The 25,731-nt window shown below is 37.7% G+C and overlaps 1 protein-coding gene and 1 non-coding gene across 5 annotated transcripts in view; one reads left to right on the forward strand and one right to left on the reverse strand.

The window, feature by feature from the left end:
- Positions 1-4,525: 4,525 nt before the first annotated feature.
- Positions 4,526-25,731, forward strand: part of LOC110125212 (sodium channel protein type 1 subunit alpha) — a 137,881-nt gene continuing 116,675 nt past the window's right edge. For all 4 annotated transcript variants that reach the window (XM_070476106.1, XM_070476107.1, XM_070476108.1 and 1 more), the window contains exon 1: positions 4,526-4,776. The gene's annotated coding sequence lies outside the window, so the exon portion shown is untranslated. The remainder of the gene's footprint in view (positions 4,777-25,731) is intronic.
- Positions 14,704-14,809, reverse strand: LOC139038098 (U6 spliceosomal RNA). The gene has a single exon (XR_011491045.1). It is a non-coding gene; the product is annotated as a U6 spliceosomal RNA (small nuclear RNA).

Consider the following 25,731-nt stretch of genomic DNA (forward strand, 5'->3'; position numbering starts at 1 on the left):
GTGCTTCTTCCAGCCCAGCATTTCTCATGATGTACTCTGCATATAAGTTAAATAAGCAGAGTGATAATATACAGCCTTGATGTACTCCTTTTCCTATTTGGAACCAGTCTGTTGTTCCATGTCCAGCTCTAACTGTTGTTTCCTGACCTGCGTACAGATTTCCCAGGAGGCAGGTCAGGTGGTCTGGTATTACCATCTCTTTCAGAATTTTCCACAGTTTATTGTGATCCACACAGTCAAAGGCTTTGGCATAGTCAATAAAGCAGAAATAGATGTTTTTCTGGAACTCTCTTGCTTTTTCGATGATCCATCGGATGTTGGCAGTTTGATCTCTGGTTCCTCTGCCTTTTCTAAAACCAACTTGAACATCTGGAAGTTCATGGTTCACGTATTGCTGAAGCCTGGCTTGGATAATTTTGAGCATTACTTTACTAGTGTGTGAGATGAGTGCAATTGTGTGGTAGTTTGAGCATTCTTTGATATTGCCTTTAATTGGGATTGGAATGAAAACTGACCTTTTCCAGAATCAGCCATAGCCATAGGTAAATTTTAATTTTCTTTAACCAACTTTTAGGAATATGTGCATTTAAGTGTATACTATGCTGATTTAATAGTAATCTCACATCTTGCCTTTGTGCCAAGCCTAATATAAGGAATAAGTAAAGTTACCAATGTTGTTCAACTGGTTCATCTCTGATGAATTGTAAATCTTGTGTACAGAATGACAAGCTCTTCATTAAATGTACTCATTGTTTGGTGGATAGGATGTTGGCCCTATTTTTCCAGAGTCTGTCAGAAAAGGCATTTAATTTCATATGCCCAATGTGTTCAGCTTAACAAATAACCATATTCTGCAATGTAAAATACAAAGTTCTGTAATTAACAAAAGAAAAGAGATCTTACCTATTGAGAAAACAAGAAAGACATTAGAGTAAAAACGATATGTGACCTAGAACCTTGGTAGAATTTTCCACGGACAGATGGAAGGAGGATCTGTCAAGTGAAGATTATGAACAGAGATACAGAGGTGAAAGGGTGGTGTGTGTGTTGAAAACAGCATGCCTTTCCATTTATCTGATGTATTGGAGTAAATGAACTCCACTAGCAGAGGGATTTTGATCTAGTTTGTTCACTGATATAACTCCTGTGTCTGAAAAAGTGCCTGAGTTCTAGCTGGTGCTTGAAGTCAGTAAGTGAAGTGTCAGATGCCCAGGCTATGAGCTGTACTTGAGAGCTCTCAAGAGCCTGGGCATTTGGATTTGTGTAGCGAGGAAACTAGCTAGGACACCACAGAGAACAGAAACCAAGCTCAACTAAGCAACAGTGGAGTTTATTTGTGACTATCACGGAACCCCAAATCAGGAAAGTATCTCAATTTTGGGAAAAACTAGTGTCAGAAACAGAAAGTCATCATTTTTCCGGCTGTCTTTTTAAAAACTTTATTTTTTTTTAATTTTATACAGTTTTAAAGGTTACTTTCCATTTATGGTTATTACAAAATACTGGCTTATTCCCCATGTTGTACAAAATATCCTTGACCCTGTTAGTACTGGGCTTCCATGGTGTCTCAGACAAGAAAGAATCTGCCTGCCGTGTGGGAGACCTAGGTTCAATCCCTGGATTGGGAAGATCCCCTGAAGAAGGGAATGGCACACCACTCCAGTATTCTTGCCTGGAGATGCTATGGACAGAGGAGCCTGGCAGGCTATAGTCTATGGGGTTGCAAAATGTCCTTGACCCTGTCTTATACTCAACAGTTTGTACCTCCCACTTTCCACTGGTAACTACTAGTTTGATTTCTATATCTGCGAATCTGCTTCTTTTATGTTATATTCACTAGTTTGTAGTAGTTTTAAGATTCCACATGTAAGTGACATTGTACATCTTTATCTTTCTCTGTCTGACTTATTGCACTTAAAGTGTTGTTAGTTGCTCAGTCGTGTCTGACGCTTTGCAACCCCATGGACTGTAGCCCACCAGGCTCCTCTGTCCACAAGATTCTCCAGGCAAGAATGCTGGAGTGGGTTGCCATTCCCTTCATTCACTTCACATAACGCTCTCCAATTCCATCTTTGTCACTGCAAATGGAAAAATTCCGTTCTTGTTTATGGCTGAGTATATATATGTATCTATACCATTGTGTATACATGTTTATATTATCACATCTTCTTTTCATGAATCTTTCAGATTAGTGTTTTTGGGTTTTGTCTAATATATACCCAGGAGTGGTATTACTGGGTCATGGGGTAGTTCTATTTTTTTTTTAAGCCTTCATACTGTTTTCCATATGACTGTACCAATTTACATTGTCACCAACAGAATACAAGGGCCCCCTTTTCTCCACATCCTTGCCAGCATTTATTTGTAGCCTTTTGATGATTTCGACTGTCTTTTTTCACTATTTCCCCTTCCACGCCTGTGTAATTCCTCTCCTCCGTGCCCTGGTCTACTTGTCCTGAGCCTGCATTGTGAGCAAGGACTGGCCCCCACAGCCGTCAGAATCACATGTGGCAACGTCCCATTTCCTGGTCCCCTAGGAGCACAGGTTCACTTCTAGGGAGAGCTGTTGAGAAGACTGTGTGAGCAGACACTCAAAATATTGACCTCTATAATAAGCAATTACAAGACATGAATGCATGTGGTCAGGGGTGTCCTTATATTGTCTAAATCATAAGGACCATTCACATGTAGCTAGTTAGTCTAAAGATTTTAAAAGTACTGCCTGTTAGTTCACACATTTCCCATTTTCTCTTCATCTCTTAACATCCCAGTAATTATTTACCAAATGTTGGTCCATTCGGTCACCTGTCTCTCCAGCTCCTTTCAAGATTGCCCAGACTCTACCAGAGACTGAAGAACATTATTTACCCACACCCTGTAGTTTGCAGAATCTTAGTTCTCTGACCAGGGGTGGAATCCAGGCCCCAGCTGTGGAAGCACTGCATCCTAACCGCTGGATCACCAAGGAATTGCCTGAATAGATTTGCAGTGTTCTTCCTACCTTGACTGGCCTTCATGGAAGTTTAGGATTTTAGAGCTGAGCAGGAAATAATCTTAATTTCTTTCTTTTATAGATGAAAATATAGACCCTTGAGTAATTTATACATAAGGGTTAGTAAATGTCTTGTGAACACAGAAATGCAGATTACTTTCCTGTGATTCTAGAATAGGGAAAGAAAAGAGGACTTTTGAGTATGTTGTATAGGAAAATGGACTTTAGGACCAAAAACTTTAGCTTTATTACTTTGCAAGCTAGATGCAGCCTTTACTAAATCTCAGTGAGGGTCATAAAGCCCTCAGTATTCCCAAATGTATAATGGGAATAATTTTAATAATATTAATAGTATTTACCACACTGTCTTATAGTAAGGAATATAACAATTAAATATTGAAGGTGATGTCATTTAATAAATGATAAAGCACAGGCAAGATTGTTGTTCAGTCTCTAAGTTGTATCTGACTCTTTGCAAGATAGTTATCAATAATAAGGCAAGATAGTTATCGATAATAAGTGGATTAGATAACAGATAACCAGGATGAAATATTTACTGCAAATTATGCCGGATGACTAATCTACACATAGTTAATTGTGAGCATATGCATGACCAAATGCTAAAGACTGTTCAGTTTTAAAGTACAGTTTATAACACAGAAAGCTGCTCTCTCATTTCCTGGAGTTATAAATAGTTTAGCATGAATTCTCCCTTGTCTTAGGAAAACCTGATACATGTGGCTTTCATAATTCTATCAATAGGTAATACTTAGTTGGAGTCAAAACATATATTTGCTTACTAAAATGTTGTTATAACTAAGTTTTAGGTCATGTCTAAAAACCACGGAAATATATTTCAGTAAAGGGTAATAGAACCATAGACAGAATGGGAGTATAATCTTAACAACAAATGAAGGTGGGAGAACGCAAGTTCTCAAAGAATTCAGGGGCTTGCTCAAAGGCACACACTCACGAGGACTGAACTTGTAGTAATACAACTTCTCACTCAGATCTCTTCACTATAATACAGAACCTGCTATTAAAACACAAAGTTAAAAATGAGAAAAAATTTCAAGTAGATCCCCATTGGAAAGCCATTGATCTGCATTAATGGCCTCCTAATTTTCTTCTGGTGGAATAAAAAAGACAAAGTTTTATTCACAGGTTATGTAATTTGTAAAGATAACAAAGATTCATAGTAAGAATAAAGTAATACTTTTGAACAAAAATAAAATGCAAAAACAACACAAAAGTCGTTTGCTGGGCTTGAAAATAGCTATATTTAGTTTTAAACTTTTTCATCTTTGATTCATTAGTTATTTGATAGAGAAATTATAAATGAAGAGGAAACAGACAAAGCAATAGTGAGAGATCAAAGGGAAGAGGGATATGAGGCTGCGAGAAAAGAGGTTGAAAAAGAACACGGAATTCTGCCTGGTAAAAAAATATTTAATGTTTGACCACTAGATGGCGATGTAACGTAAGGTGCTACCTCGACTTTCTTTTTTTCAAACAAGCTATTTGCTGCTTTGTATTAGGTACCATAGAGTGAGGCGAGGATGAAGCCGAGAGGATACTGCAGAGGTCTCTGGTGCGTGTGTGTATGTGTGCGCGCGTGTGTGTTTGTGTGTGTGTGTCCTGCCCCAGTGAGACTGCAGTCCCCGTAAATACTTGGTCACCTTTGCAAGAAAGAATCGGAACAATTGCAACTGAAGGCACGTTATCAGCTGGTCTTTGGGAGATGCTGTTCCTCATTGCAGATGGGTAATTTTCCTCTTTATCAGGTAAGCCATCTGCTTATTTCGTCGCGATCTTAGGCATGTTCATTCCAGTTATTCTTTTGGGGGGGGGGGGTGGGGAAGAGCCCGTGGAAATACAGTTTGGGCAGAGCAGGAAGTCCATTTTTGTATGTGAATTCGGACCGACGGGTCCCCCTCCTCCCTCTCTTCTCCTCCCCTTCTCCTCCCCCTCCCCCCTCCCCCCTCCATGAACTGAAATCAGGTTTGTTTTGCAGTTCAGCATTTTGATACAAGATGGGATTCTTCGGCCTGAAATAGCTTGGCACCTGGCCAGCTCTTGCCTTTGCTACCCTCCTATCCTATTCAAGGTCTCCCTTTGAAGCCCCCTCCTCCTTCATCGGTGCTTTAGAACTGGACAAGCGGAGCTGTAAATAGAGGTCATATTGTTCCTAAGGATGGAGCAAAAATTAGATCTCAAGTTAACCCCACAGGAAGAAAGCCAGCAGCGGGGACCGCGGCTGGAACCTAGCACTGCAGGGATTTGAGCGTCCTCGGCAGAGGCTGGGCTTTTGAGGAGAAATGCTGCCTGCCTTGGGCCAGAGGGGGACAAGGATTTATTGCTTGTAACTCCGATTGAGCATGGTAATAAAGGAGCTGGAGGGTAGTGGGAAAGAAGCCCTTCTTCCTGGAATGCCAAATGGGGAAGGTTGAGTTACTTTTAATTACACAGAGGTCACTAGCAGCAGTGATACTGCAGATCCTGTTCAGTCCTCAGTGTGAACCGTGTTGCTTTTACAGACAGCACAAGAAAAGGTCTCTGGGTGGACTGGAGGCTTTTTCAAAGGTCCTTGTTATCATGGATCCCCTCTCTCCTACCTGTTTGAGGTATTTGTTTAAAGACACCCCCCACCCCCACCACATTTACTTCCCATGTTTCTTTTTGTTCCCTTCAGTGACTCTGTGACAGCTGTCACTCATCTTTAGCAAATGAGTCCAAAAGAGAGTGGTGGTAGTTGCTTTTTCACATGTCCCAGGAAAGGATTAAAGCTGAAGCCGGGTAACATTCTCTCCATATGTGCATGCGACTCAATATTTCTAAGGCGCTGTAGCAAACTTGCAAATTGCCAAACGCTGTTGCTATCACACCTATAAAATGTGGCTTCTTTTTTCTATGGATTTTCAGGTTCACGTGGTATTTCTGATGTGCTAGTGTAGTAACAGAACATATTTCCCCATTAAGCAATTTCAATCATCCCGAGAGGCTGATGCCAAGCAGAAATAGGAAAATTCCATGCTGAGGTTGGCTATCCCTGCTTTCATTTCTGTCCTCCGGAGTGGTCACTTACCTTTCCTGCTTGCTACAATACCTGGCACGCTAGGGTGATGCAACTTGGAACTCCTGCATGCACACCAGGGTCTCACACGTTACTTTTCCCTCATCTGTGCATTTGGGAAGCCCAGTAACTTGGGTGGAACACTCCTTTAAGCCTCTCTTTTGTGGTTGCTGCTTTGGTAACTGCCGTCAAGCCATCGCATCCCTCTTGCAGGGGTAGTGTTGCAGTTTAGGCCTTCCTCCACAAAGCTTCTTGAAGAGATTTTTAGATGGTGTCTATTTTAGGAACAGAATGTGTAGACAGGAAAGGATGGCCGCTGAGATTTACGGGAAAACAATTTCGTGGAGAGGATGAGGTAACCTTGTAACAGAGCTGGTTATATCACACAAACTGAGCAAAGGAATTCCTTTTCATGAAATTTACTGCAGCTCAGTTTGATGGCTTTTTTTGTTTGTTCCCTCTGGACATTGTTGGCCTGTTGTTTTCAAATACCTTTTTAAGCATAGCTAGAATGCTCATTCTGATAAAAATAATATGTTGGATTTTGCTGCCAATACTGATAGTCTCTGTTTACATGGCCCCCCATGCTGAGTTATTTGGCATCTGGAAACTCAATTATTAGGGCTATTTCCCTTTAAGACATGGTGGAGAGGTTTGCTCCATCTGCGAAGGGAAGGGAAAGGCACAATTGGAAGCCTAATTAGTTATACCATATCCCAGAAGGCATTGGCTATCTCAGCCAGGATTCAGCTTTACCAACCAGAGGTACCAGGGGCAAAAGAGACAGACCAGAGACACAGAAGTAAACAATTGCCACCAGCACAGGATATTAAAACTCTAGAATCCAGAGGAGTCCAGTAAGAACTGGGCTAGTTCTGAAATTGCATACCTCAAACTGGGACTTGAACCCAACCAAATCTCTGACTGGAACTTGAACCCATGGTCTTTTAACTGAGATCACAGGTTTCAGGATTTAATGAAGCTCAGGTTCTTGAAGTTTCATTGCAGAGAGAATTCAGTGAAAGACAAAGTGATAGGTGAGAAGTGGATTTATTTAGAGAGAAACGCACTCCACAGACCAAGTGTAGGCCATTTCAGAAGGCAAGAGCTGCCTTGAAACATTGATTAGTTAGTTTTTAGGGCTTGAGTAATTTCATAGGCTAATGAGTAGGAGGATTATTCCAACTATTTTGGGGAAGGGTGCAGATTTCCAGGAATTGGGCTACCGCCCACTTTTTTGCCTTTCGTTAGCTGTGGAACTGTCATGGTGCCTGTGGATGTATCATTTGCTCACTGATGTGTTGCAGTGAGCATATACTGAGGCTCAAGGTCTGGTGGAAGTTGACTTGTCTGCCATCTTGGATTTTGGATTTATTTGGTTCTAATTAGTTTCTGTCATCTCTTTGGGCTAAGTCATTCTTTTAAAGTTTGTGCCCTGCCCCCTTCCCTCCTATTTCAGTTCCTTGTGTAGAGGGCACTGTCTGGGAACCCAGAGATTCAGAGAGGAAAAATGGAAGAGCATCTTCTTTGGATGTTGCAGACAAGGAAGGGAAAAGTTGGGGGTTCCTTTAGAGTTACCTCTAGGACAATACAGACCAAGCAGTCCTCGTGAATTTATATTGGTATACAATGAAGTGAAAGTGAAGGACTTCCCTGGTGGCTGAGACTGTAAATGATGTGCCTGTAATGCAGGAGACCAGGGTTCAATCCCTGGATGGGGAAGATCCCCTGAAGAAGGAAATGGTTATCCACTCCAGTATTCTTGCCTGGAGAATTCCATGGACAGACAGAGGAGCCTGGTGGGCTATAGTCCATGGGGGAGAACACAAGAGATGTTGGTTTAGTATATATAAGATATGTATATTTTTCATATTATTACATTATTTATGTGTTTCTTCTCTGTGTTCTCACACAGAGGAGCATCCTTGTAAAATTTAGCCTAGGGTGTCACACAAGGCGTTAGTTTCTTCCTGGTTAGTTGGAGAGGCTGAACTCATCATTGCCTCCCTATAAATACCGAGAGCACGTGCCAGATGTCCCAGCTCCCTTGGAAGGGGGAGGAGAGGAGGAAGTTTATAGGGAGGCTGCAGACTAGGAATCAGTCAATGGGACTAGGATCTGTGAAGTAATCACTTCCCTTTGAAATTCTGAGTAGTCACTGAAGCATGTTTCACAGATCAGTTTAGATGATACTGCCTTAGGGTAGGGGTGGGGAAGAGATTCTCAGAGCAACTATAGTCAGAAAAAAAAAACTTCGCTACATCTCCCCAAACTGTCCCAAACTCTGCTTTTCCAACTTTCTCTTTTGTCCAGGTTCTCATTTAGTAATTATTTTATTTAACAAAGATATGTAGCATTTACTTTTGTTGTTGCGTGTGTTCAGTTGTGTCTGACTCTTTGTGGCCCATGGACTGTAGCTTTCCAGGCTCCTCTGTCATTGGAATTTTCCAGGCAAGAATACCAGAATGGGTTGCCATTTCCTATTCCAGGGGATCTTCTTAACCCAGGGATTGAACCCATATTGCTTGTGTCTCCTGTATTGACAGGCAGATTTTTTACCACTGTATCACCTGGGAAGCCCCAGCATTTACCAGTCACTATTCTAAGCAGTGCCTCAAAATATTTTCTCATTTAATTCTGTGAAGTCGGTGCTATTATTAATCACCAGTTTATGGATTAGGAAACCAAGGAAGCACAGGGAAGTTAACTTGCCCTGAGCTTGTTTGTAGATGGTAGAGCCCAAACTTGAAACCAGGCTATCTGGCTGCTGGATCTGTTCTCCTGGCTGCAGAATAAGGATAAGGATATCATCCATGTGATGGTAGAATGATGGCTTAGCCCACATAGTAGAGACTCTGGTTGCTGCCATCTGTACAAAGCAGCTATAATTTATCTCTTTTCTTACATACCAAAATTTCAAAATACTTTGGTTTACAGTAATTCTCTGTATCTACTTCATTTATTCATTTTTTTAAAATGTGCCTTTCTGTATTATTGGAGAATCCCATTCTAGGTGCTGAGTATGGTAAATAAAACAAAATTCTTGCCCACATGGTGATTGCAGTCTAAAGATGGAGTTAGTAGACAAATCAGTGTATGATGAAATAATAGCAAATACATGTTCTTTGGAAAAAAAAAGAAGTAAGGCAGTGTGAGCCATAGTGAGGATAAAAGGAGCATGTAGAGACAAAGAACAATGTTCGAGAGGTGCAAAAAATAATCTGAATGAGGTGAGAGAAGAGCATTCTGGGAAGAGAAGTCCCAAAGAGCAGAGTGCTTGACAGATATAAGGAATGGCACCTGCCTTGTGAGGGATTGGAGTGCAGAAGAAATGGGGCCAGATCTGTGGAGTCTTAATGGGCATGCTTAGGGCTCTAATTGTCCCTGGCCTTTATAAAAAAAAAAAAAAGAAAAGAAAAGAAAAAACAAGTCAAGGAACAATGTCAAGTCAATATAAGTCCTATATCTAATGATAACAAGTTACTAAGTTAAAAAAAAACCTAAATTGAATCATTTTTATACACACACAAAGTTTTAACAGTGTTGTAAATTTCTGTGAAGAATGCTATAGTTCCTGGTATGCAGTGAAATTGGCTCAAAAAATGTTTAAAAGACTCTTTGATGGAAAAAAAAAATTGCTTGAATGAGATTATCGGTTAGGTTGCTATAAACTATCAGTTAAAATAAAAAGCATCCCTTGTCAGCTAGTCACTTTTACTTGCACTTCAGGACTGGCTTTAATTTTTGGTGATGTGTCTATAGTCTTTGGCTTTAATATTTTCTTTTGTCATTTGTGTTTTTTATGTCATACAGAAGAAACCACTGCCTAATCCAAGGTCATGAAAATTTACATCTCTTATTTCTCTGAGTTTTATTGTTTTATCTCTTGTACTTAGGGATCCATTTGGACCCAGATCTTGTATATAACAAGAAGTAGGGACCAACTTCATTCTTTGTGTTGCCATCCAATTGTCCCAGTATCATTTTTTGGAAGACTATTTTTCCCCATTGAATTTTGTTGTTAATGCTGTTGGTCATTCCATATTTAAGTGCATCCATGTTTTTAGCATACTATTAGCAATGATTTGATCCCTTGGGTACTAGGGGCAACTTTTTTCTTCAAGAAAAATGCAGTAAGATTCTCCCTTCTGGAGAATTCATATAACTTTAAAGTATGAGAAAATTGGCCTCTATCTCCTTAACTGTTATGCACTTTGTTGACCTAACTTTATGTCAGAGTTTTATATTATAAAAATTTTTATAATAATTTATAAAATTATAAATTTTATTATAATTGAACACATACTCATTTGTGACTCGATTGGAAATGTAAGGCAACGTTGCACAGTTCAGCAATGAGCTAACATTTTTGGAGAAAAGTTACTAGTTATTTCTAAAAAGTATCTCTACTATATTCCATGTGCTCTCCCAAATTCAGACAAACATTATCTGTATAATATATGTTGTTAGTCATCTTTTGCTTCCTAAACACCATTGAGGGGAAAGCTTTGAACTTGAGATAGAAATGCGTCTTTAAAATAAGGTTGACTGTTGTGTGAGTTGGCTGAGGCTTCTGTATAATGAAATACCGCAGACGTGATGTCTAAAACAACATACATTTATTTCTCACAGTTCTAGAGGCGAGAAGTTCAAGGGCAAGGTCTATGCAGGTTTGTTTTCTTCTGATGTCTCTCTTCAACTTGTGGATGGCAACCTTCTCGTGTGTATTTGTGTGCATCCTTAGGGTCTCTTTGTTTCCATGTTTCTCTTTATAAAACACAAGTCAGATTGTAATAGAAGCCTCCTAATAGTCTCATTTTAATCTGATCCCTTCTTTAAAGACCCTATGTCCACCTGAATTTTGAAAGGGTCACCATTCAGTCCATAGTAGATATACTTATGACTGCTAAAATAATGAACAAAGATGATTGAAACTGACAGTCATTTTTTTATTGTCAAATTGTTGTTAATGGTAGTCTTTCATTATTCATACTTTCTTCCTACTGAATAATAAGGAGCTGCCTGTGTTTTTGTTAATAGTCAAATAAAAGCAATTAATTAGGTTTGCATTTAAAGAGGCATGATGAATAACAAAGTCTACAGAAACAAAATGGTGGTGACATTGATTCCACTCATATGCCTGTAACGTTCTTTTTATAATCTCTGATAAATTTGCTAAGCCAAGCCTCTTACTTGTTTCAATGAGAAAAGTGACAAAAAGTGACATAAAACATGAGATATTCATGAGACACTTACAAATAAAATAATTTCAAAGTGTTTCAGTTAACCTCAGTCTCAGTTGGGACACAACTGAAAATGACATTAAGCATAAGTAACATCATGGGAAGTTATTAGAGCTCGGAGACAGGAGGGGTAGGTAAAATCTAGAACTGGAAATGACAAGAGTAAGGAAAATTATGACAGCCCAGATTTTGGACTTTTGGTGGTTTTTGTTAACAAGATGTTACCTCCTGGAATGATTGACTTCAATTGTTTTCAGGCTTTTTTTTCCCCTAATACATTCAGCTTTATGATTAAAATTCCAGGAAGTGAGAATCCGAATGGTCACTTTGGGACTATGAATCTTGCCCTTTTGTTAAGGGTGAACTGGGTCCTTGACTGAGAGTCCCTCCAATCTATTCCCCTTTTAAGAAGAGTAATACACAGAAAGCCGTCTACATACACAATGTAAGAAAAAAGAGTAAATAAATCATGGCACATGCAAGTAATGAGATCTTGTAGAGCCATTATTAAACGTAATATTTCAAGGAGCATTTTAACTTCTATGCAAAATTGTTCAGGATATAATGCTACAAGAAAAATACCATACATAGATATCATATATATCTAGCATGATCTCAATGGAAGACAGAAAACAAAAACAGCATATTTGCTTAGGGGGAAAAAAAAAAACCTGAAAATAATGTAATAGCTTCTCCAGTTTATGGGATTGGAACTTCAATTTTCTTTTTTATATATTTTCTTTTTAAAAATAAAACATTAAATCTTATTTTTCTAATAACAAAATTAGTACATGCTAATTATGTAAAGCAAAAAAGAAAGTATTAAATAATAAAGGATAAAATAACCCCTACAATTCTACAAATGCAAAATAATCAGTGTTAATAATTTATTTTACTTATCAAAGTTTTTTTGGTACAAATTCTCTAAAATAAGCATGTGTTACTTTAAAAATCAGCATAAAAGTTAGCATACATTATTTTTCAAATGGATCTGAATTAGTCTTTTGTATGAAGATATTTATTATATCACTAGTAAAAATAGTAAACTCAAAGTTATTAAGGAAACAGTTGAATATTTGAATAATTTATCAGCCCAAAACTCCTCTATAATAATATTGTAACATTTTTGGAAAATTTGTAACAAGTAGATAACCATTGGGAAAGGATCCAACATAATTTCAATTTTGGAATTTCAAAAGGGTGTTGTTCTGAAAATTGTGTAATTTGGTAATTTAACTTCTCCCGGTAGAATTCAGCAAACTTTGGGAAAAGATGTCTTACATTCATGGAGCATCTACTGTTTGCACTGGGTTATTTTAGTAAGAACTGCCCTCAGATTGAGAATGACAAACAACAAAAATTTCTAAATACTGATAGGTATTAATATATAAATTCTAAGCCGCTTAGAATAAAACTCATCAAATTGGGAAGAATCAAGTTATAAGGTTAGCATCATTACCAAATCCAATGATGGCAAGATTAAACAAGCAGTTTATACTATTGAGCCAGAGGTGGCAGGATGGAGCACTGAAAGTAATTTGTTGCATTTGTTGTATTTGTTGCATTTGGAGATGTGGAATTATTTATGTTGAAGATATTGTGGGAGGATTATGTGTGAAGAGGAACAGATAGTTAATGACAAGTCTTAGATAACAGTATCTAGACTTTTAAAGCAAATATTAATAATTAAAAATTAAAGATTAATATTGAATAAAAAGAAACTAGAGTTCTGTGTTTCTAAGTTAATACTCAAAGAGGAGGAAAAACTAAGAATTCTGTCACATAAAATATCTCCATCTAAGAAATTCAGTGGATTTGAAAATCCTGGAAAGAGCTACCTTGATACTTGACAAATGCTCTCAGGCAGCAGTTTTGATATTACCCTGGAATGTGATATGCCATTTACAAAGGCCAGATATTTTGGGCTATGTCTGTCAGTGTATTGGTACAAAACCAAAGAGGCAACAGGCTGGTTTCAGGTCTAGAGTACCATAATGTCTGTACTGCTTGGGCCTTGGAGTTTCAGGTTTCAGGTGATTTGAGGAGTCTGGAAGATTGCACACCAATGTTTAAGGCATTTAGAGAATTATAGATCATCAACTTATATGAATGAAGGCAAGAGTTTCCTTTGAAGAAATTTGAAAAAGGAAGTTTGAACATAGTTAAGTTAAATAGAAATCAGTAAGAAAAGAACAGAAGAGGGTGATCTCCATATATCTCTTTCTATAAGATGACAAAAAATGGAATCTCAGCTCAGTTCTCTTTTCTCTGGAGCCAAAACTTACTCGCCTTACTCTCAGTTTTTTTTTTTTTCTTATTGTTTTAAACTAATTTTTATTGGAATATAGTTGCTTTACAATGTTGTATGTTTTTCTACTGTACAGCAAAGTGAATCAGCTATACATATATTCCCACTTTTTTGGATTTCTTTTCCTTCTCATTTAGGTCTTCCCTGGTAGTTTAGCAGTGAAGAATCTGCCTGTCATGCAGAAGATGCAGGTTCGATCCCTGGGTCAGGAAGATCCCCTGGCGAAGGAAATGGCAACCCACTCTAGTATTCTTGCCTGGAAAATCCCATGGACAGAGAAGCCTGGCAGGTTACAATCCATGGGGTCACAAGAGTCAGACACAATTTAGCGACTAAACCACCACCACTCATTTAAGTCACCGCAGAGCATTGGGGGTTCCCTGAGCAGTAGTGTTTCCTGATTAGTTACCTTTGTTACAGAGCAGTTTGTCAATCCCAATCTCTCAGTTCATCCCACTCCATTTCCCTCCCTGATGTCCATGAATTTGTTCTCTATGTCTGTGTATCTATTTCTATTTTGCAAATAAGATCATCAATACCATCTTTCTAGATTTCACATATGTGTTATACAATATTTTTTTTCTGACTTATTTCATTCTATATGACAGTCTCTAGGTTTATCTGTGTCTCTACAATTGACCCAATTTCATTCCATTCTGTGGCTGAGTAATATTCCATTTTATGTATGTATTACAACTTCTTTATGCATTTCGCTGTTGATGGACGTTTAGGTTGTTTGCATGCCCTAGCTATTGTAAATAGTGCTGCAATGAACATTGGGGTTCATGTATCTTTTTGAATTATAGATTTTCTCTGGTTATATCCCTAGTAGTGGGATTTCTGGGTCATATGATAGTTCCATTTTTAGTTTTTTAAAGAACCTCCACACTGTTCTCCAGAGTGGCTATACTAATTTACATTTCCACCAACAGTGCAAGAGTGTTCTCTTTTCTCAACACCCTCTCCAGCATTTATTGTTTGTAGATTTTTTTTGATGGCCATTTTGACTGGTGTAAGGTGATAACTCATTTTAGTTTTGATTTGCCTCTCTCTAATAATTAGTGCTGTTGAGCATCTTTTCATGTGTAAAAATATGGAACCCTTCACAAATTCGTGTGTCGCCTTGCAAAGGGGTGATGCTAATCTTCTCTGTATCAGTCCAGTTTTAGTATACTTGATGCTGAAGTGAGCAATCTTCTTTTTTTTTTTATTCCTAGGCATTTTGTTTTACCCTTGAATTTTGCATTTCATTTTTAACTCTCCTTCCACTCGTGGATTATGTGAAAATATTTCCACAGTTGTATTCTCAGTTTGTTCAGAGCTTTTGATGTGTGCATGCATGCTAAGTCACTTTAGTCATGTCCAACTCTTTGTGACCCTATGGACTATAGCCCGCTAGGCTCCTCTGTCCACGCAATTCTCCAGGCAAGAATACTGGAGTGGGTTGCCATGCCCCCCTCCAGGGGATCTTCCCAGCCCAGGGATTGAACCCACGTCTCTTACATCTCCTGCATCAGACGGCAGATTCTTATTACTGGCACCACCTGGGAAGCCCCTTTAATACATATAGAATGTAATCCAAAAAATGGAAAAATTGTGTAAAGCAAGTGCAGAGAAAGAGAGAGTGAGCTGGGCAGTCAGGCAAAGAAAAGGAAATTTATTAGAAGGAAACGAGGTGACTAGCCCTTAAGGAGAACCAGCATGCTCTTTCTGACAGGGTCTTTCTTATACCCCGCCAGTGAAAAATTCTCTGAAGAGATGGTTAATTTTTAGCTTGTAGCTGAGTCCTGCAGTCACGTAGCCAGATATCTGGCATCCAGTGGTCTCGTAGCCTTGAGAAAGTAGGTGCCAGCAGGAAAACAGAATGTCATTTGGGCATTTGGTCTGTCTCAAGGGTCACTGTGACTTTTATCCTCTGTTTGTGAGGTCAACATAATGAGCCATTTTAACAGTGAGCCCCCATGTAAGTCTTATCAAATTGTTAACATGACTTCAGTTATTTTCAAAATGTAGCCCACAGACCTCCTTGAGTTCTCTTGAAACCTTTTAGGGGGTCCCTCAGGGCAAAAGTATTTTAAATAATAAAAGAACATTTTTTTTTGCGTTTTTCACTGTATTGACTATTGCACTTAGGGTCAAAAGTAATTAAAACTCCTAGCCTTAACAATTATCAAAAGAGTGGCACCAAACTGTACTTGTGGTCACTGTAGTCTTCACCACCATTCACCCCCAGTAAAAATAAGTAAGTAAATATATTAGTAAAATTAAAATCCAGATTTACTGCAAAAATATCTTTGATGAGGCAGGAAAAAGTATTAATTCTGTTTCATCTAGACACATAACTAAGTGCACCTGTTTTTTTTTTAATGTTCTGTGTGCTGAAATGGGAAGTATGCATACAAAATAGTTTCCACAAACAAAAGTGTGATGATGGTTGACTCAAAAAAATAAATAAATAAAACACTTGTGCAATTACTTTGAGTTGCAAGCTGAATTAGCTGCTTTTCTATGGAACACCATTTTTACTTGAAAGAATGACTGACAAATTGTGGTTATTTAGACTTGGATATCTGGCAGATGACTTTTTGAAATTGAGTGAAATGAGCCTGTCATTGCAAGAAAAAATAAACTATATTTGTTACCAAGGACAGCATTTGAACATTTGAGAAAAAGATTGGAATTTTGGAAAACTTGTATCTCCACCATAAGTTCAACAGATTCTCAAAACAAAGAATTTTCTGATGTGATGAATGATGGTGTTCACATTTCAAAGATCTGCATAATTCAGTCAAGCAATATTTTACAAATGAGCAGTGGATAATGATACAAAATCACACACAGATATTGATCCATTCAAAGCGCAAGATAAACCAACAGATTTTAATGTAGCACAATACAAGTTTATTGATACATCTTCAGATTCTATTTGTCTAGTTTGCTAGACTTTCAAAGAAGACTATTTCTAAGACTCTATTATTGAATATGTATTGAAATATATATTGTCAATGTTAAGTCGCTCAGTCATGTCCAACTCTTTGCTACCCCATGGACTACAGCATGCCAGGCTTCCCTTCCTTCACCATCTCCCAGAGCTTGCTCATACTCATGTCCATTGAATCAGTGATCCATCCAACCATCTCATCCTCTCTCATCCCCTTCTCCTGCCTTCTATCTTTCCTAGCATCAGGGTCTTTTCCAAGGAGTCAGTTCTTCACATCAGGTGGCCAAAGTATTGGAGCTTGAGCTTTAGCATCAGTCCTTCCAATGAATATTCAGAGTTGATTTCCTTTAGGATGGACTAGTTTGATCTTGCTGTCCAAGGGATTCTCAAGAGTCTTCTTTAGCACCACAATTCAAAATTATAAATTCTTCAGTGCTCAGCCTTCTTTATGGTCCAGCTCTCACATGCACACATGACTACTGGAAAACTATAGCTTTGACTAGATGGACCTTTGTCAGCAAAGTAGTGTGTGTCTGCTTTTTAATATATGTTCAATATATTAAATGTATATTGAAAAGGCTGTTGAAAAATTTAAACTCCATATGCATGTGAGGCCAGATTTTCATCATCCAAAATGTAAGGTATAATAGATGGAATGCAGAAGCAGATTTAAGAATCTAGACATTAAGCCAAATATTAAAGAGATTTGAAAATTTATAAAATAAGACAAAATAATTAAAATAAATTTTCAAAGTAAATAAAATTTTAAAAACTCAGTTGATTTTTTTCTTTTAGAGCTATGATTATTTTTCACCTAAAATATTATTTTAACATGTTATTGTTTCTTACTGATATTTATAAAATAATTTTTTCATGATTTCTCTCTTTTAATTTCTAATATAGTAAAATGTTAGTATAAAACCAATATAAACAAAAGCTTTTGAAGGTCCTCAATAATATTAACAACACAAAGAGGTCCTGAGATCAAAAGTTTATATGACAAGGATGAATTTGATAGTTCTTCTTCTATGGTAAATACATTTATGTCTTTTACATTATGGGCATGTCTTAGTTGAAACTATTATAATGCAGGTAACTGAGTCCTGGAAGTTACGCTGAATAAGGAAAATATTTATCATATTACACTAGTGTGTTTTCCATTACTGTGATATGAGCTACACATATCATCAGTTTAACTCCATAAGTTCTAATAAATGTAAGAAGTGTTGCAAAGCAAACCAGAGATTATAAAAGATAAATATTCTGATACTCTTATTTGGATTTTCAACTTCTCTCAACTAAAACAATGTAAAATTTTTCTACCGGTCTTTTTTCATATATGCACCTTTCCTGCCTAGAACCTCTCTCCCCTCCACACTAGTAACGTTTCTAACAGGCATATCAAGTCTCCTCGCTTTAAAAGTATTAGTGACATCCGGGGATAAAAGAACAATTTATTCAGGATGACTGGCTCCCGTGAGCTGTTGAGGTTTGTCTCTTCTCTATGGTCTATCTACCTACCATGAGCTCCCTAGATAGGCGGCATTTCTGTGAGTATCTGAACTGTTTTCGTCTCCTGGCCTTTGCTGCTGCTGCGTTATCTGCCTGAAAAGCCACGATCTCTTCTGCCTCAAGAATGCCTCATTTCCTTTCTGTGCTGTGGCTGCGCCTGAACAGACTTCTGTCATAGCATCAACTGCACTTCACTGTGCTTATTTCCTGGCTTCCTTATGTGCTGTACCTTCCCTACAACACATTTCAGCCTGTTCTCTGATGGAACAGGATCATCACCACTCTCTAGTTCACTTGGGGGCATCTAAGTACTCAATGGGCTACCCCGGTGGCTCAGAGGTTAAAGCGTCTGCCTGCAATGCGGGAGACCTGGGTTCGAGCCCTGGGTTGGGAAGATCCCCTGGAGAAGGAAATGGCAACCCACTCCAGTACTCTTGCCTGGAGAATCCCATGGACGGAGGAGCCTGGTAGGCTACAGTCCATGAGGCTGCAAAGAGCTGGACAGGACTGAGCGACTTCACTTTCACTAAGTACTCAATAGGGGTTTCCCAGGTGGTGTTAGTGGTAAAAAAAAAAATCCCAATCTGCCTCTCGATGCAGGAGACACAAGAGACACAGGTTCAATTCCTGGGTGGGGAAGATCCCCTAGAGGAGGAAAATGGCAACCCGCTCCAGTATTCTTGCCTAAAGAATTCCATGGAGAAGAGAAGCCTGGTAGACTATAGTCCATGGGGTCGCAAAGGGTGAACACAACTGAGAAACGGCACACACACACACACACACACACACACACCCTACCTCAGCAATAAAGAACCTGCCCGCAATGCAGGAGACACAGGAGAAGCAGGTTTAATTCCTGGGCCAAGAAGATCCCCTGGAGTAGGAAATGGCAACCCACTACAGTATTCTTGCCAGGAAATCCTATGGACACAGGAACCTGGAAAATGAAACAAAACAAAAACATTTCAGGGAAACCTTTATTACCTAACAATTCTATGCTTTACATAATATTTTCATAAATACATTTATTGGTAAAACTGTACTTAAGCACATAATAATCTTAATATTTTTGTGCAAATGCCAAACTCCTATCACAGAGTCCATGTGTGCTGTTGTTAAACACTGTTTTTCAAAGTAACTGAATTTTTTTTTCTTATTGTTAACTTTAGTTAAAAATGACTTGATTTAATTCAGAGAAATTTCGTTACTTCCCATTTAATCTGTTGGAGTTGTATTTTGTCTTTTGCTTGAGTCAAATTTTTAAAAATATTATCCAAGGATTATCCTCTCTTAGTTATAAAAATTAGTAATAGCTATAATAGAAAACTTAGAATATTTAAAAAGTATAAAGACTATAATATCAATATCTTAAAACCTTTTGGGTGATTTTTTTTGCCCACAAGAATAATAAGATATTGCTTTTGACACTGTGATATTTTTCTCTAAATAATTTTAATTTTTGTTGTTTTGGGGGAAATTTTGGTCGTTGTTTCTTAGGATTCCTATGGTGTTTGCAACTTTTTATCTATCAGGTATTATATCTTCAATTTTTTTTTCTTGCTGGCTGAAATTTTTTAAAAAGATCATTTTAATGGCTCCGTAGTATTCCATCACAGAGTTTTACTTTTATTTCATTATTCCAATAGTTATGGAAATGTTGTTTCTTTATAATTGGATACTTGCTTTTGAGGTAAACTTAACTAACACATTAAAAATATCAAGCATTTTAGAGTTCTATTAATAATCATCAGATCTTTTGTTGGATAAAGCAGAGCCAAAACCCAGAATTCCCACATTGCCTGTGTAGTGCACACACGATGGAAGTTCAGTCAACCGACACTTACATGTGGGGCAAACAATTCGAGGCGCATGGTTTCATGCAGTAAGCTCCTTAGCTTTCACCTGTGGTTCTTCCGGGTCCCCGCTGAGAGTAGAGCTTGAAATAGGTTGGTTCACTATTCTTATTCACTCCTCTCACAATTTATTCAGAATATTTCCTCTTGTGTTCATTTCCTCAAATTTTTCCTTACTTTCAGAAATAGATACAAAATAACTTAAATATTAACATGGAACAACTACACAAAAACTATTGCACTAACTGTTTGCTTTTTCTACCACCTTCCAGTAGCATATAATACTCTTCTTAGATATTCAGATATAGTTTTAAAGAGATATAGAATTCCCATTAAAATATGTCTTTAACAAGTATATTGAATAATGTGAGACTTGAAAGGGAAGTAAGGAAATGGTAATCATTTTACAGTTCTCATTTATCCTTCAACTATGTGTGCATGCTAAGTTGCTTCAGTCATGTCCAACTCTTTGAGATCCCATGGACTATAGCCCGCAAGGCTCCTCTGTCCATGGGATTTTCCAGGCAAGAATACTGGAGTGGGTTGCCTTTTCCTCCTCCAGGGGAGCTTCTTGAGTCAGGGATCCAACCCTCAACTCCTGTGTCTCCTACATTGCAGGCGGATTCTTTACCACTGAGCCACTGAGGAAGCCTGGATAGTACCTTAATCTAATCCACTTTCAAATCCACCAATTTAATACTGTTTTATTTTGAGGTACCTGAATACATTTCAGTATTCCTGCAGCTCCCTTGGGAGGTTCATGCTTTTATGATTATTATCTTCCTGCCAGTGTACTGCGTCTCTTATTTCTCCTTCATTGGCAGGCAGATTCTTTCCCACTAGCACCATGTGGGAAGCCCTTCAATTATATGTAGTTATAGGTTTGATATTGTTAGCAGAGAGTCTGGTTGAGACCCCTCCTCCTATTAGCCTTGGTTCTTGGTAAGGATGCAAAGAAGACTCTGAGGTCTTACCTGTTGCAAGAGAATTTATTGAAGATAAAGGACAAAGGAACATCTCAAAAGAGAGGTGGGCCAGGTCAAGGGAAGCAATGACCCTGGAGGGCTGAGGTGTAGAGTTTTTAAGGCAAGCTTATTTACATAATCCATGGGGTCCATTGACTGAGGTTATATAATAAGAGGCTCTCCTGTACACATCCTTCACATATTTCAGTCTACTATAATTAGATGTATCTACTCATGGGATATTTATGAACAGTTAATGAGCCCAATGGCTGCCAGAGTTTACCTAAGTACATGATAGTGGAGGTGTGCACATGTGCCAGAGTGGGGAAAATCCCTATCGTCAGCCAGTGGAGGGTTTTTCTGATCCCCTGACTATTTTGGAGTACTGTTGGGGGCTATGTTGGGCAGGGTTGGTAAGTAGCTTGGTAGGATTAGGCGGCCATTGGATGTTTAGCTCATGTAGCCACCTCTTCTTGCTCATGGCTAACTTCCTGCCTAACAATGTTATCTAAGAGAGGATAATTCATATCCTCCATGATGTGTAAGAATCACATTAGATCCCCAAACCAGGGTAACATTACAGTGTTAAAAACAATTTGTTTTCATTTTGTCTTAAAGTTTAGTAATTTGTACCCTCTAGTAATATCAGTGTATACATCTAATTCTCAGAGCATAATCTATACATCAGAGCTTTGAAAGAGGTTGTTATTTTCAAGGTCAGTCAAAATGACCTGAGAAAATTTTCTTTCTTCTCCTGAATTTGGTAGTGGTAATAGGCAAGTGGCTTCCCTGGTAGCACAGTGGTCAAGAATCTGCCTACCAAAACAGGAGTCTTGGGTTCAATTTCTCGGTTGGGAAGACCCCTTGGAAAAGAAAATGGGAACCCGCTCCAGTATTCTTGTCTGGGAAATCCCACAGACAAAGCATCCTGGTGGGCTACAATCCATGGGGTCATAAAGAGTCAGACACGACTTAGCAACTAAACAGTAGACAAGTAGTCACCTTCTTTCTTAGCATAACTCTGATCCTGTGTAGGGACCACCCTCCTCAGGACATTGAAGGATCATGAAAAACTAGTCTGTCTCAATTCTCCACCCAGTTCTAGGAGTGGGCTAATTAGCCTAGGGGTGACCTCATTCCCATTGTCAATGATTGATTTAGCAATAGACTCATTATCCCATACTAACTAATGAAATATAGAATGTCTACCATGGGGCTTCTAGAAAAACTCACTGCTCTCCTAAGAAAAAGCCACAAGAAAAGATGATATTTTTCCTTTGGTGTTGCCTCTCTGGATGTAACACCTTTCACTGCTGCAGACCACCTTACTCAACCATCGCTGAAGGTGGTAGAATAGAGGCTTGAACAGAGCTTTGCTTCTTAGGTGAAATTATTGAATGAACCAACCCTGAAACCTCTTCTATTGACTTTCTTAGTTCAAGCCATCAGTTCAGTTCAGTTGCTCAGTTGTGTCTGACTCTTTGAGACCCCATGGACTGCAGCACGCCAGGCCTCCCTGTCCATCACCAGCTCCCGGAGTTTACTCAAACTCATGTCCATTGAGTCTGATGCCATCCAACCATCTCATCCTCTGCCGTCCCCTTCTCCTCCTGCCTTCAATCTTTCCCAGCATCAGGGTCTTTTTAAATGAGTCAGCTCTTCACATCAGGTGGCCAAAGTTCAAGCCATCTTGAAGCCAAAAACTCCTTAACCAAAATCAAAACACTAACAAAAAAAGTGAAATGGTTGGCATATAAAATGTAATGTTATATATGACTATCTAGAATTATTTAAAATTATAGTAAGTTGAGTCCATATCATATTTATGATGAACATTTATACTGATTGCTCAGTCTGATAGACAAATGCAGGAAATATTGACCAATAACACTGTCTAAACATTATAAATACTAAACGTTTTAGCATTCATAGTTACTGGGCCTTGGAGTAGAGCAGTCAGGAAGTTGGTCAGCAAGAAATTATTTTCTGTCATTCATCCACTAATTATTCACTCACTTTACAAATATGTGTTGAGAGTCTACTATGTATAATACTAGGTTTCAAGATACCATCTTTTAAGTACTTGAATTCTAAGAAATATAAGCTGGCTATATAAAAAATATTTTAAAAACATAGAATTCATTGCTTCTTTGAGGTTCTGAATATATTGCATACCATCTCTAAGCCTCAGCATTACTGATCTTAATAAAATCAATATTCTTATTTATGTATGCTATTTCAATGCAAATGCAGTGCTGTGCCTTGACTAGTCATAATTTTGGATTCAAAATTTCAATTTAAATTTGGAACAAAGATTTTTCTCTATTGTAATGCCCAAAGTAACACCAAAGGTTATTAGTAGACATTCTATGAGGAATAATCACTTTTGACTTTAGGCAAAAAGAAAATTATGTAAAGAAATACAGTAATAATTCAAATATTACAGTTATTATTTCTATAAAATTATTGAATTCCTTTAGAGGAGTAAAGCATGAAGAAATGATCAAGGCATTCTGATTCATAAACAGAAAAGAAAGGGAGTCAATAATTATCACTGTTTACGTGATTATCATTGTGGCATGAGTTTCTTTTATAATTCAGTATTTAGTATAGAGTTGTGCAACCATTACTACAACTTAATTTTAGAACACTTCCATTGAGCCAAAAAGAAACCTAATGCACATTTGTATTCACTCCCCACTTCTATTGTCAGTCCTAGGCAAACACCATTTAGTTTCTGTCTCCATACATTTGCATTTTCTAGACATTTCATATGAATTTGAATAATACATTATGTTGTTTTCTGTGTCTTGTTTCTTTCACTTAACATTATATCTCTGAGGTTCATCCATGTTGCAGCATGTATCAGTACTATTATTTTTAATTGCTCAGTAATATTTCATTGTATGCATATACCATATTTGTTTATTCACTCACTGGTTAATGGACATTTGGGAAGTTTCTACCTTTTGGCTATTATGACAAGACTGCTCTGAATATTTCTGTACAGGTTTTTGTATGTGTATATGTTTGCATTTCCCTTTCTTGCTTTGGGGTGAAATTACTAGGTCATACAATATCTACCAAAGTGTTCTCCAAAATGTCTGTACCATTTTATATTCCTGCCAGCAATATACGAGGGTTCCAGTGTTTCTACATCCTCAACACCACTTGTTTTTATCTTTCGTATTATATCCATTCTAGTAGATGTGATATGGTATCTCGTTGTGATTTTGATTTGCATTTCCCTCATAGATAATGATTACTGAACATCTTTTGATGTGCTTATTGATTCGTGTATCTTCTTTGAGCAAATGTCTATCCAAATCCTGTGCTTATTTTTACACTGGGTTTTTTTCTTTTTATTATTGACTTGTAAGAGGTTTCTAAAGATATTCTGCATATAATTCCTGATCTGCTATGTAATTTGTAAATGATTTCTCCTATTCTTTGGCTCATATTTATTTTCTTGATGTTGCCTTTTGAACTGCAAATCATTTTTTATGCAGTACAATTTACCAACTTTTTTCTTTGATTGCTTGTGCTTTTGGTGTTATACCTAAGAAATCATTACCTCACCTAAGATCATGAGGAATTACTCGTATATCTCAAACACTTTTATTGTTTTAGTTTGAACATTTATATCTACGATTCATCTTGAATTAATTTTTGTGTGGTGTTATACATGGTCCCAAATTCTTCCTTTTGCATGTGGGTGTCTAGTTTTTCCAGCACCAAATGTTGAAAAAAATTAATTCTTTCCCCATCAAATTGCCTTGGGGTCTTTTTCAAAAATCAATTGGCCAGTGTCCTATTAATTGCTAATCAAAAAATTGATTAGCTAAATTGATAAAAAATTTTATCAAAGTAATATTCTCTTCTTATTCAAGAATGAATCAGAATAAAAGTCTTTGGTACTTTATAAATATCAGATGTTTAAATATTAAGGAAACTATATGGTCACTTTATGAGACCTTTTACTATAAAATGATCTGAAAATAAATGTTCTGTGTTTTAGGCTTTTATTTTTGCTATAGGTTTTGAATTTTTAACTATTGTGCTGTATCTCTCACTCTTGGGAGATGGCATTGTTATTCCAAGTATAATATTTTATTGATTAATGCAGAAACTATTGTGTGCCTTTCACAAGTATGCACTTTGCATGTTATAGTGAAAAATGCAAAGATGGATGCTATTCCCAAGGTGTTTATGTATTAAGACAGAAAATAAGACATTCACAAGTAAATATAATAAGAGGTAAAAGTTGGCAAGTAACATGAGAATTGCAGATAAATGCTTGTGGGAATTTAAAGATGACTTGCTATTTATTTTGGAGATGCGCCAGTGGATAAGAGATTAACAGTCTATGTGACAGCAAATTTAGCTCTCCATTGGCCTATAAAAGTGGTTAAGGTGATTACAAAAAAATAAGCATTAAGTATCTGATTGATGAATATAAATGAAATATATGTAGCTATCAAGAAGTATCACCTGTGAAAACAATAATTATGAATAATAATCATTGTACATGTCATGCCAGTTATCAATTTGTCATCTCTCAGTTCTAAGTTCACCATTTGGAACCTAGACAGCTATAGGGGTTTTTAAGCATTAGTTCTTTGTCAGTGAAAGTGTTAGTCAACTCATCCATAGCTGACTCTTTGGAACGCCATGAACTATAGTCTGCTAGGCTCCTCTGTCCATGGGATTCTCCAGGACAGAGAATCCTGGAAGAGGGTAGCCAATACCCTTCTCCAGGGCATCTTCCGAACCCAGGGATCAAACCCAGGTCTCCCACATTGCAGGCATGTTCTTTACTATCTGAGCCACCAGGGAAACCTTTT

Source organism: Odocoileus virginianus, chromosome 13 (assembly GCF_023699985.2).
Source record: "Odocoileus virginianus isolate 20LAN1187 ecotype Illinois chromosome 13, Ovbor_1.2, whole genome shotgun sequence".
Lineage (NCBI taxonomy): Eukaryota > Metazoa > Chordata > Mammalia > Artiodactyla > Cervidae > Odocoileus > Odocoileus virginianus.